The sequence below is a fragment of the Tamandua tetradactyla genome, chromosome 3, assembly GCF_023851605.1.
Source record: "Tamandua tetradactyla isolate mTamTet1 chromosome 3, mTamTet1.pri, whole genome shotgun sequence".
Lineage (NCBI taxonomy): Eukaryota > Metazoa > Chordata > Mammalia > Pilosa > Myrmecophagidae > Tamandua > Tamandua tetradactyla.
The window spans coordinates 51,524,096-51,535,533 of NC_135329.1; the positions used below are offsets into that span (position 1 = coordinate 51,524,096).

An 11,438-nucleotide genomic window follows, 5' to 3' on the forward strand; every position below is an offset into this window, starting at 1 on the left:
CAAGAAGACAGTGGGATGATATATTGAAATTACTAAAAGAGAAAAACTGCCAACCAAGACTTTTATATCCAGCAAAATTGTCCTTCAAAAATGAGGGAGAAATTAAAACATTTTCAGACAAAAAGTCACTGAGAGAATTTGTGACCAAGAGACCAGCTCTGCAAGAAATACTAAAGGGAGCACTAGAGTCAGATACGAAAAAACAGAAGAGAGAGGTATGGAGAAGAGTGTAGAAAGAAGGAAAATCAGATATGATATATATAATACAAAAAGGCAAAATGGTAGAGGAAAGTATTACACAAACAATAATAACACTAAAAGTTAATGGACTGAATTCCCCAATCAAAAGACATAGACTGGCAGAATGGATTAAAAAACAGGATCCTTCTATATGCTGTCTACAGGAAACACATCTTAGACCCAAAGATAAACATAGGTTGAAAGTGAAAGGTTGGGAAAAGATATTTCATGCAAATAACAACCAGAAAAGAGCAGGAGTAGCTATACTAATATCCAACAAATTAGACTTCAAATGTAAAATAGTTAAAAGAGACAAAGAAGGATACTATCTACTAATAAAAGGAACAATTAAACAAGAAGACATAACAATCATAAATATTTATGCACTGAATCAGAATGCCCCAAAATACGTGAGGAATACACTGCAATTACTGAAAAGGGAAATAGACACATATACCATAATAGTTGGAGACTTCAATTCACCACTCTCATCAATGGACAGAACATCTAGACAGAGGATCAATAAAGAAACTGAGAATTTGAATATTACAATAAATGAGCTAGACTTAACAGACATTTATAAGACATTACACCCCACAACAGCAGGATACACCTTTTTAACAAGTGCTCATGGAGCATTCTCAAAGATAGACCATATGCTGGGTCACAAAGCAAGTCTCAACAAATTTAAAAAGATTGAAATCATACACAACACTTTCTCGGACCATAAAGGAATGAAGTTGGAAATCAATAATAGGCAGAGTGCCAGAAAATTCACAAATACGTGGAGGCTCAACAACACACTCTTAAACAACCAGTGGGTCAGGGAAGAAATTACAAGAGAAATTAGTAAATATCTCGAGGCGAATGAAAATGAAAACACAACATATCAAAACCTATGGGATGCAGCAAAGGCAGTGCTAAGAGGGAAATTTATTGCCCTAAATGCCTATATCAGAAAAGAAGAAAGGGCAAAAATTCGGAAATTAACTGTCCACTTGGAAGAACTGGAGAAAGAACAGCAAACTAACCCCAAAGCAAGCAAAAGGAAAGAAATAACAAAGATTAGAGCAGAAATAAATGAAATTGAGAACATGAAAACAATAGAGAAAATCAATAAGACCAGAAGTTGGTTCTATGAGAAAATCAACAAGATTGATGGGCCCTTAGCAAGATTGACAAAAAGAAGAAGAGAGAGGATGCAAATAAATAAGATCAGAAATGGAAGAGGAGACATAACCACTGACCTCACAGTAATAACAGGTTACTATGAACAACTTTATGCTAATAAATACAACAATGTAGATGAAATGGATGGGTTCCTGGAAAGGCATGAACAACCAACTTTGACTCAAGAAGAAATAGATGACCTCAAAAAACCAATCACAAGTAAAGAAATTGAATCAGTCATTCAAAAGCTTCCCAAAAAGAAAAGTCCAGGACCAGACGGCTTCACATGTGAATTATACCAAACATTCCAGAAAGAATTAGTACCAATTCTGCTCAAACTCTTCAAAAAAATCGAAGTGGAGGGAAAGCTACCTAATTCATTTTATGAAGTCAACATCACCCTCATACCAAAACCAGGCAAAGATATTACAAAAAAAGAAAACTACAGACCAATCTCTCTAATGAATATAGATGCAAAAATCCTCAACAAAATTCTAGCATATCGAATCCAGCAACACATTAAAATAATTATACATCATGACCAAGTAGGATTCATCCCAGGTATGCAAAGATGGTTCAACATAAGAAAATCAATTAATGTAATACACCATATCAACAAATCAAAGCAGAAAAATCACATGATCATCTCAATTGATGCAGAGAAGGCATTTGACAAGATTCAACATCCTTTCCTATTGAAAACACTTCAAAGGATAGGAATACAGGGGAACTGCCTTAAAATGATAGAGGGAATATATGAAAATCCCACAGCTAATATCATCCTCAATGGGGAAAAATTGAAAACTTTCCCCCTAAGATCAGGGACAAGACAAGGATGTCCATTATCACCACTATTATTCAACATTGTGTTGGAGGTTCTAGCCAGAGCAATTAGACAAGAAAAAGAAATGCAAGGCATCAAAATTGGAAAGGAAGAAGTAAAACTTCACTGTTTGCAGATGATATGATACTATACGTCGAAAATCTGTAAAAATCCACAACAAAACTACTAGAACTAATAAATGAGTACAGCAAAGTAGCAGGTTACAAGATCAACATTCAAAAATCTGTAATGTTTCTATACACTAGCAATGAACAAGCTGAGGGGGAAATCAAGAAACAATTCCATTTACAATTGCAACTAAAAGAATAAAATACTTAGGAATAAATTTAACTAAATAGACAAAAGGCCTATACAAAGAAAACTACAAAAAACTGTTAAAAGAAATCACAGAAGACCTAAATAGATGGAAGGGCATACCGTGTTCATGGATTGGAAGACTAAATATAGTTAAGATGTCAATTCTACCTAAATTGATTTACAGATTCAACGCAATACCAATCACAATCCCAACAACTTACTTTTCAGAAATAGAAAAAACAATAAGCAAATTTATCTGGAAGGGCAGGGTGCCCCGAATCGCTAAAAGTATGTTGAGGAAAAAAAACGAAGCTGGAGGTCTCACCCTGCCTGACTTTAAGGCATATTATGAAGCCACAGTGGTCAAAACAGCATGGTATTGGCATAAAGATAGATATATCGACCAATGGAATCGAATAGAGTGCTCAGATATAGACCCTCTCATCTATGGACATTTGATTTTTGATATGGCAATCAAGCCAACTCACCTGGGACAGAACAATCTCTTCAATAAACGGTGCCTAGAGAACTGGATATCCATATGCAAAAGAATGAAAGAGGACCCGTATCTCACACCCTATACAAAAGTTAACTCAAAATGGATCAAAGATCTAAACATTATGTCTAAGATCATAAAACAGTTAGAGGAAAATGGAGGGAGATATCTTATGAATCTTAAAATTGGAGGTGGTTTTATGGACCTTAAACCTAAAGCAAGAGCACTGAAGAAAGAAAGAATGAAATGGGAGCTCCTCAAAATTAAACACTTTTGTGCATCAAAGAACTTCATCAAGAAAGTAGAAAGACAGCCTACACAATGGGAGACAGTATTTGGAAACGACATGTCAGGTAAAGGTCTAGTATCCAGAATTTATAAAGAGATTGTTCAACTCAACAACAAAAAGACAGCCAACCCAATTACAAAATGGGGAAAAGACTTGAACAGATACCTCTCAGAAGAGGAAATACAAATGGCCAAAAGGCACGTGAAGAGATGCTCAATGTCCCTGGCCGTTAGAGAAATGCAAATCAAAACCACAATGAGATATCATCTCACACCCACCAAATGGCCATTATCAACAAAACAAAAAATGACAAGTGCTGGAGAGGATGTGGAGAAAGAGGCACACTTATCCACTGTTGGTGGAAATGTCAAATGGTGCAACCACTGTGGAAGGCAGTTTGGCGGTTTCTCAAAAAACTGAATATAGAATTGCCATACGACCCAGCAATACCATTGCTAGGTATCTACTCAAAGGACTTAAGGGCAAAGACACAAATGGACATTTGCACACCAATGTTTATAGCAGCATTATTTACAATTGCAATGAGATGGAAACAGCCAAAATGTCAATCAATAGACGAGTGGCTAAACAAACTGTGGTATATACATACAATGGAATATTATGCAACTTTAAGACAGAATAAACTTATGAAGCATGTAATAACATGGATGAACCTAGAGAACATTATGCTGAGTGAGACTAGCCAAAAACTAAAGGACAAATACTGTATGGTCCCACTGGTGTGAACCAACGTTCGAGAATAAACTTGGAACATGTCATTGGTAACAGAGACCATCAGGAGTTAGAAATAGGGTAAGATAATGGGTAATTGGAGCTGAAGGGATACAGACTGTGCAACAGGACTGGATACAAAAACTCAAAAATGGACAGCACAATACTACCTAATTGTAATGTAATTATGTTAAAACACTGAATGAAGCTGCATCTGAGCTATAGTTTTTTTTAATATATTTTTTGTATTTTTTATTTTTATTTTTTTCTCTATATTATCATTTTATTTCTTTTTCTGTTGTCTTGCTATTTCTTTTTCTAAATCGATGCAAATGTACTAAGAAATGATGATAAAACATCTATGTGATGATACTAAGAATTACTGATTGCATATGTAGAATGGAATGATTTCTAAATGTTGTGTTAGTTAATTTTTTTTTAATTAATAAAAAAAAAAAGAATAGAGATCCCCTCCAGTTACTACTCACAGAAGGTAGGTCACTGAGGGTTTACTGAACCAAACTTTTCAGAAAATCTGTCAGCTTGAGCCAAATGCCAACCATTGGAGCAGCTGGAATACAGAAAGGGAAAACTAGTCTGAAGGTTCAACCCTTTCAGAGATGGAACAATCAATACTGGCTGGATGACAGCATTCAAGCTAGTCTATTCAGAAATTGGTGAATTGGCAGATGCTCTGAAGCTCTTGTAGTTAGTATAAGAAGGTGACATTGAGGTATCAGAAATAGCTCAGACATAAGGCTTCCTCCTGGGCAATAAATTGTAAATCAGCTTATAAAGGACCAAGCAAGACTACGTGAAGTTATGTAGAGACAGAGGTCAAAATCTGACTACGACTACATTAAATTATCTGCATATCTGAGGAATGAATATATCACATATGAAAGAATGTGTCACTATGAAAGGAATTGGGTTTGAAGGGAAACCTAGAAAATGGAGCCAAATGTTGGCCCTTATACTGATAAGAGGAGAGGTACCTTGAACTCTGGTCTAGAGATAGAAATAACTCTACATAATATCAGTCTAATGACTTGAACTATAAAATATTTGGATGATTGAGCTAATTTCCCCCATTCTAATAAAATTTACCTTCCTTCATTTGTGAGCTACCGGGAAAGGATGTACATAGTATGCTGTTACAAGCATTCTGATTTCCACCACAATTATGTTTTAGTGATGATAGCAATACCATTAAGAAAGACACTGAGTGCTGAATGCTTATCTGTGCAAGGAAGAATGTCGAATTCATCAACATTTGGGGTTAGCACTGAAAAGACTATGAAGAGGAGAAAGTTGAGTTCTTTGAGAGAGAAGGCAGCTAAAGTCATTTCTAGGAGCTGCAGATGTTATCTGTCAATATTTTTGCTTGTGCACTCTTTCATTCTGAAGACCTTTGTCCTTTTGTCTCTACTTCTCCATTCCCCTCTGGGTCCATCTCTTGATAAGAATCAATTCAGGGACACTGGGAGCTGCTGTTTTTCTTTTGAAAGTCTCACTTGCTTGAGAAGTGCTTGAGGTTGGCCAAGCCCTGGAATTCTAGACTTCTTTCCTGTTCAGAGTCCCAGGAAAAATCATTTTTAAAAAAAAAAGAAAGAAAGAGTGCTGGCTTCGGCAGCACTTATACTAAAATTGGAGCGATACAGAGAACCTTAGCATGGCCCCTGTGCAAGGATGACATGGAAATTCGTGAAGCATTCCATATTAAAAAAAAAAAATAGAGGTAGAAAAAAAGAAAGAATAGTGATGATTAATAGATATACAATCCTAGGACTAAGAATAGGGTATGTATCTCCTTTGAAGTGTAAACATAGTATTTCCCAGCATACCCACAATTGGATGCCAAAATTATTGCCCGGTTCTTTGAGAAAAAAATAGCAGGATATTTTTGAGATTTGCGGAGAAGACAGGATATACTTACATGAGCTGAATGTATACAAGGTGAAAAATAAGGCTTTTAAAAGACCGTTCGCTACCTTAGAATTAGACAGCAATGTTAATGGACAGCCCAGTGGCAAGAGTTGTAGTACATTTATTATGAGATTCTTTCAGCCCAAATCTCTCTACTTCTGATTATTATTTTGTCAAAAGAACTACTGATTATTCGAAATAATTCAGTATTATTACCCTTTTAAAAATCTCAATATCAAAAGAGCCTTCTAAAAAGCTGCTGAAACACCTTATCACTGTCATTAATCCCCAGGAAGCATGATTTTGAGTTTCAATTCTTTGAAATAGCTTCCTACTGTTGCTTGTCATCAAGAAGCCCATCTTTGCGTATAGCCACAAGTGCTATAAAAATAAACGGTCCAGGCATATTTCTGCTGAACAAGAGCGCTTGAAGGTGAGCTTTTCTTTTCCAGGGGATTGATCTGTTGACCAGGAGGATATGAGGTACACCACGTGTCCACTCTGCTTTCAGTTGACTATGTCTCCCAGAAGTCTGCAGTTTTCCTTCAACATAAATAGGAAGCAAGCCCGTTTAAAATAGTTGATCAATTAGCTTATTCTAATTATTTCATATCAGTGAGATTATGCAATATTTTTATTTAGCCAGAAAATAGAGCATAGGTTGCCAGGGGCTGGTATTAGGATAAGGAAGGGGGAATTAATGCTTACACTGTACAGAATTTCTATTTGGGGTAATGGAAAAGTTTTGTTAATAGATGTGGTGGCAAGCATCGTGAACATAATTAGCAGCACGGAATTATATATTTGAAAGTGGTTAAAATGGAAATTTTAGATTGTATATATATATTATTAGAATAAAGCTTTTTAAAAATCCAAACCAAAAAATAAGACCATACAACACAAACAGGAAACTTAATATAAACCATGGATTACAGTGAATAGTACAATTTTGATAATATTCTTTCATCAATTGTGACAAACACACCACAGTAATGAAAGGTGTTACTAATAGAAGGAGTAGATGGGAACTTTGTTATTTCTGCATGTTTTCTTCAATTTTTCTGTAAATGATAGAACAAGATATCTTAGCATAAATAATAATTAAATAAAATTAAAAAATAAGCAAAAGAAAGGCATGTAGTAATTTATACCTATTAATGTATTGAATCATTTAAAAATAAATGTGTCCAATGCTGTGAAGCTGGGCTAACATGACACACCTGTGTGCAGTGCAGTGGTTTCATCATTTTGCACAACAGGAAAGCAATATGGCAACAAAAACAGAAACAAAAATAACCCATATGTAAGTAGATGCTCACTAAAAGGCATTACTAGTATTTTCTAATAGAAATGACTGAAGTTTAAACATAAAGATGGGCAAAATGTATTGTGATGAAATATTTTCTAACCAAAAAATATTTTGTGAAACCACAAATATTGCAAATTGTATACATGCCATAATTACAACCTATAGTCGTCAAGAGAAATGGGAACATAATCACTGGGGGGCATCTATATGTCAGACCTGTTATTATGTAATTTATATCCATCTTGATGTCATTTGTTATAATTTTATAGCTAAAGAAAAAAATCACAAAGTTTTAAAAACAAGCACAGAATCACATAATTAGAGGGGTGGCAATTTAACACCAAGTCAGAGAATCTCCAGATCCAGGCTCATCTGCTATTCTTTAAGACCTCTTTCTGTTTTTCAGCAGATATTACATTAGCTTGGTGCAGATGTGGTTGATATTTTTATTTTTTGAAATTCCATATATATTATTTTTCTATTTCAGGAAAAGTAAGAAAGTAAGAGAGAGAAAGTAAGTGAATGAGAGATAAATAAGAAAATCTTTGGCCCTTAGATTTGTCAAGTCACTTTATTAGAATCTTAAATGCTCTTTCTAAGAGGCCAGTTTGTCAAGGTCAGTGGGTGCAAAGCTTGATCAAAAGGACGTCAGAGATAGAAGAGTAAATGCTGCCATGTATTCATATAATACATCTCTTTTACAATGCTTTAGGTCCATTACCTCATTTTATTTTTTAAATGGCCAAGTAGACAGTGTTTACCAAGCTTGAAGGGATTTTGTGTAGATTAGTCAAATGATTTCTAGCTTATTGAAAGGAAAAACTGAGGGAGAAAGAAGGGAAGTAAATCACTCAAATCCCATAATCAAACCCAGAGTTCAGGTTTCCAGCCGGTGTTTGTCTTAACAGAGTATACCACCTTCCTTTCTTCATTGCTCCTGGGGAGACCTGACTTTCTCCTCTGCACTTCTCTTTTAACCCATCTCCCAGGAGGAAACTATAGTGAGAAAAGTTCTGTCCCCAGCCAGCTGGTCTCCTGTCCCTCTGACTTTATTAAGCAAGTCAACAGCTGAAAGACTCTTTCCCTGAGGGAAGGCAAGCCACAATCTCCTTTCTCCTTTCTCCTGGGGCACAAGCAAAGGTGGGGATATAGCTTGATAGTAGCAACTGCCTCATATATCAGTGTCTTATTTCTCAAAACTCATTGAGTGCTGCCTAGCAATATTTGTCTCCTGGACACACTTAAATACTTTAAAAAAAATAGGCTTTAACCATGCAAATTATCTGCACGTTGAAGGTATTTTCACTTTCAGTATTTAAAGAACTGAATTGCCACAATTCTTTAAAATGACATATTAGATATTATGAGGATAGGCCTATAGAAATATTTTATTAACATCAAGTTAGAGGAAGAAAAAAAAAAATGAATCCTGAACTTTGCACCACCACCATATTATACTCTTATTTTCACTGACTTCCCTTTATAAAAGCACATAGTGGAAGAAATATCCTTATGATCATAAGTGTACCCTAAATATTCGGTGAGCATATATTATAAATGAAGGACAAGCAGCAATATTTAGTACTAGGTGCTTTTTGTATTTAATTCATTTAGTTCTCCCTGAACGTTTTCCATGCAAATAATAGAAAGAACAACATCTAATGTCTGCTTACACTGCTTATATTTCAGGTACTCTACAAATTTACATGCAGTATATAGTCTTTGTACTTGCTTTTCCTTCCACTTGAAGTGCTCTTCCCTATATATTTATGAGGCTCCCAACCTTATGATGTTTAGGTCTCTGCTCAACTGCCTTCACAGTATCGACATCTAAGAGGCCTTCCCTTACCAGCCAGTCTAAAATTCATCTCTGTCCTACTCACACTGTTCTGTGTCACTCACTGTCCCCACTTGGATTATTTTCCTTATAGCATCCACCCTTATCTAACATACATATAAATGTTCTTGGTTCCTCCTTCCCTACTAAAATGTAAGCTCTAGTGGTACTGAAACTCTTTGCACTTTATTTATTGTTATACTCCTAGCTTCTAGAACAGATGTTGGCACAGAATAACAGAAGAAACAGTGTTATTTTGGGCATTTTACAGAGAATGAAACATAAGTTCAATGAAGTTAAACTCGGTAGCCATCACGGTAATAGAAAGATTAACGGTTTTTGCCAGGCTCTTTTTCTCTCCAAAACCTTGATGTTCCAACAACTGTTTAGATTATCTGGGTTTAATATCAACCCAGTTCATTCTTCCATGTCATATGGGTTTCTTTTCTCTGCCCATTCCATAAATGTTTATTAGATATGCATGATGTGAAAAATGCTGTTTTAGTTTCTGAGGATACAAAACTAGAAAACAGCTCTGTCTTCGAAGACTTTTTAATTTAACAGAAGGAGAAGATATGGAAAGAAATAATTACAGTATATGGGGGAAGCAAGATCCAGATAAACTGAGGACAGAATGTGTCAATATGTGTGAAAGAGAAGGAAAGTTTAGGAGTTAAGTAAGCATACAAAGCAATTAGTACAATCCTAGCATACAGAAATCTCTCAAATACAATATAATCATTAAAAGACATTTATAATAAAGTATGAGATATTATGTAGAAGTAATAAATGAAAGGTGAACATATACAGACCAGTGCTGGATTCTAAAATGATATTTTGTTAAGCCCTTAATTATACAATTAATTCTTGAGGGTTCCAGGAAATATATACTGAAGGCTGATATAGATGAAAATAATATAATCAGGCTTTACAATTCACAGGATGTTTTCTTATGAAAAGTGGAGACTTTTAAAGTAAGAAAATGGTCATCAACTGTTATGTGGATAATAACAGGTACGTTGATAATAGTAGAACAATTATTATATAATTAATTGTACAAAGCACTAGTGTTACATGATGAAAAGACAGCATTCCTTTCCTTATGGACTTCATAAATTTTAAAGGAGATAGTTCAATATAGTATGAAAATAACTTCACTGTGATATATAAAAGAGGGATGCTGACAATCCAGGGCCTCAGAAGGAGATGGGAAGATGGAAGCAAAGTCAGAGTGATGTGATGTGAAAAGGACTCAATCTGCTGTTGCTGGTTTTGAAGATGAAGGAAGAGGGACATAAACCAAAGAATGTGAGTGGCCTCTGGAAGCTAAAAAAGGTAAGGAAATGGATTCTCACCTAGAGTCTGCAGAAGACACAGCCTTGCCAACAGATGGATTTTAGCTCAGTGAGACCCATTTCCGGCCTCTGACCTCCAGAATTATAAGATAATAAATTTGTGTTATTTATATCACTAAATATGTGGTAATTTGTTACAGTAACAATATATAAACTAATTGAGTAAGCTTGAGGTAGCTTTTGCAAGAAAAGTAAGATTGTTTCTAATCAAATTTTAAAAATGAATATGAAACATAAGTGGATTTGCTAATTACCTAGTTTTCTTCGTGATCCATGTAGTGTTGTTTTATGAGTTAATGACATCTGATATTTAGACATGATGCATTAAGAAACATTAACTGAAAACTTGCTCTCTTTGCACTGCAGAGCCTTCTTTCATAAACAAAGTGTTTATATTTTTCAGGGCCTCTTTTGGGTTCTCTGTTCTGTTCCTGAATTCATTTTGTCTATCTTTTGACTAAAATCACCTTATCTTAATTCATACAGTTTATAAGAAGGCTTCATATAAAATATAATATTTTTGTATCTTATTCTTCACTAAGAGTGTTTCCAATATTCATGGCTCTTAAATTATCAATATGTATGTTTTAATATTAGCTTCTTAATTTCAACAAAATTGAGTATGAATTCTGATTAATCCATAGATCAATGCAATTCACCTCTGTGGAAAATTAAAAAGTTTTCAGTACTGAGTATTCTAATCTATAAAAATAGCATGCCACTGCAATTATATAGATATTCTTCATTTTTTCAAAATACATTAAAGTTTTCTTCATAAAAAGGTCTTGCACATCTTTTATTCGATTTTTTTATATAGTTATTATGATATTTAGAATTGGCACCTTTTGTTTTTATTGTTTTTTATTATTTTGTTTTGCTTTTTTTTTACTTAATATGCTTTACAATTTTATATAATAGTATATAAAAATGCAATTGGGTGTTG

The 11,438-nt window shown here is 34.6% G+C and overlaps 1 non-coding gene across 1 annotated transcript; it reads left to right on the forward strand.

Moving 5' to 3' along the window:
* The first annotated feature begins 5,685 nt into the window (after positions 1-5,685).
* LOC143678471 (U6 spliceosomal RNA) lies at positions 5,686-5,792 on the forward strand. The gene has a single exon (XR_013173279.1). It is a non-coding gene; the product is annotated as a U6 spliceosomal RNA (small nuclear RNA).
* The last annotated feature ends 5,646 nt before the right edge of the window (positions 5,793-11,438 follow it).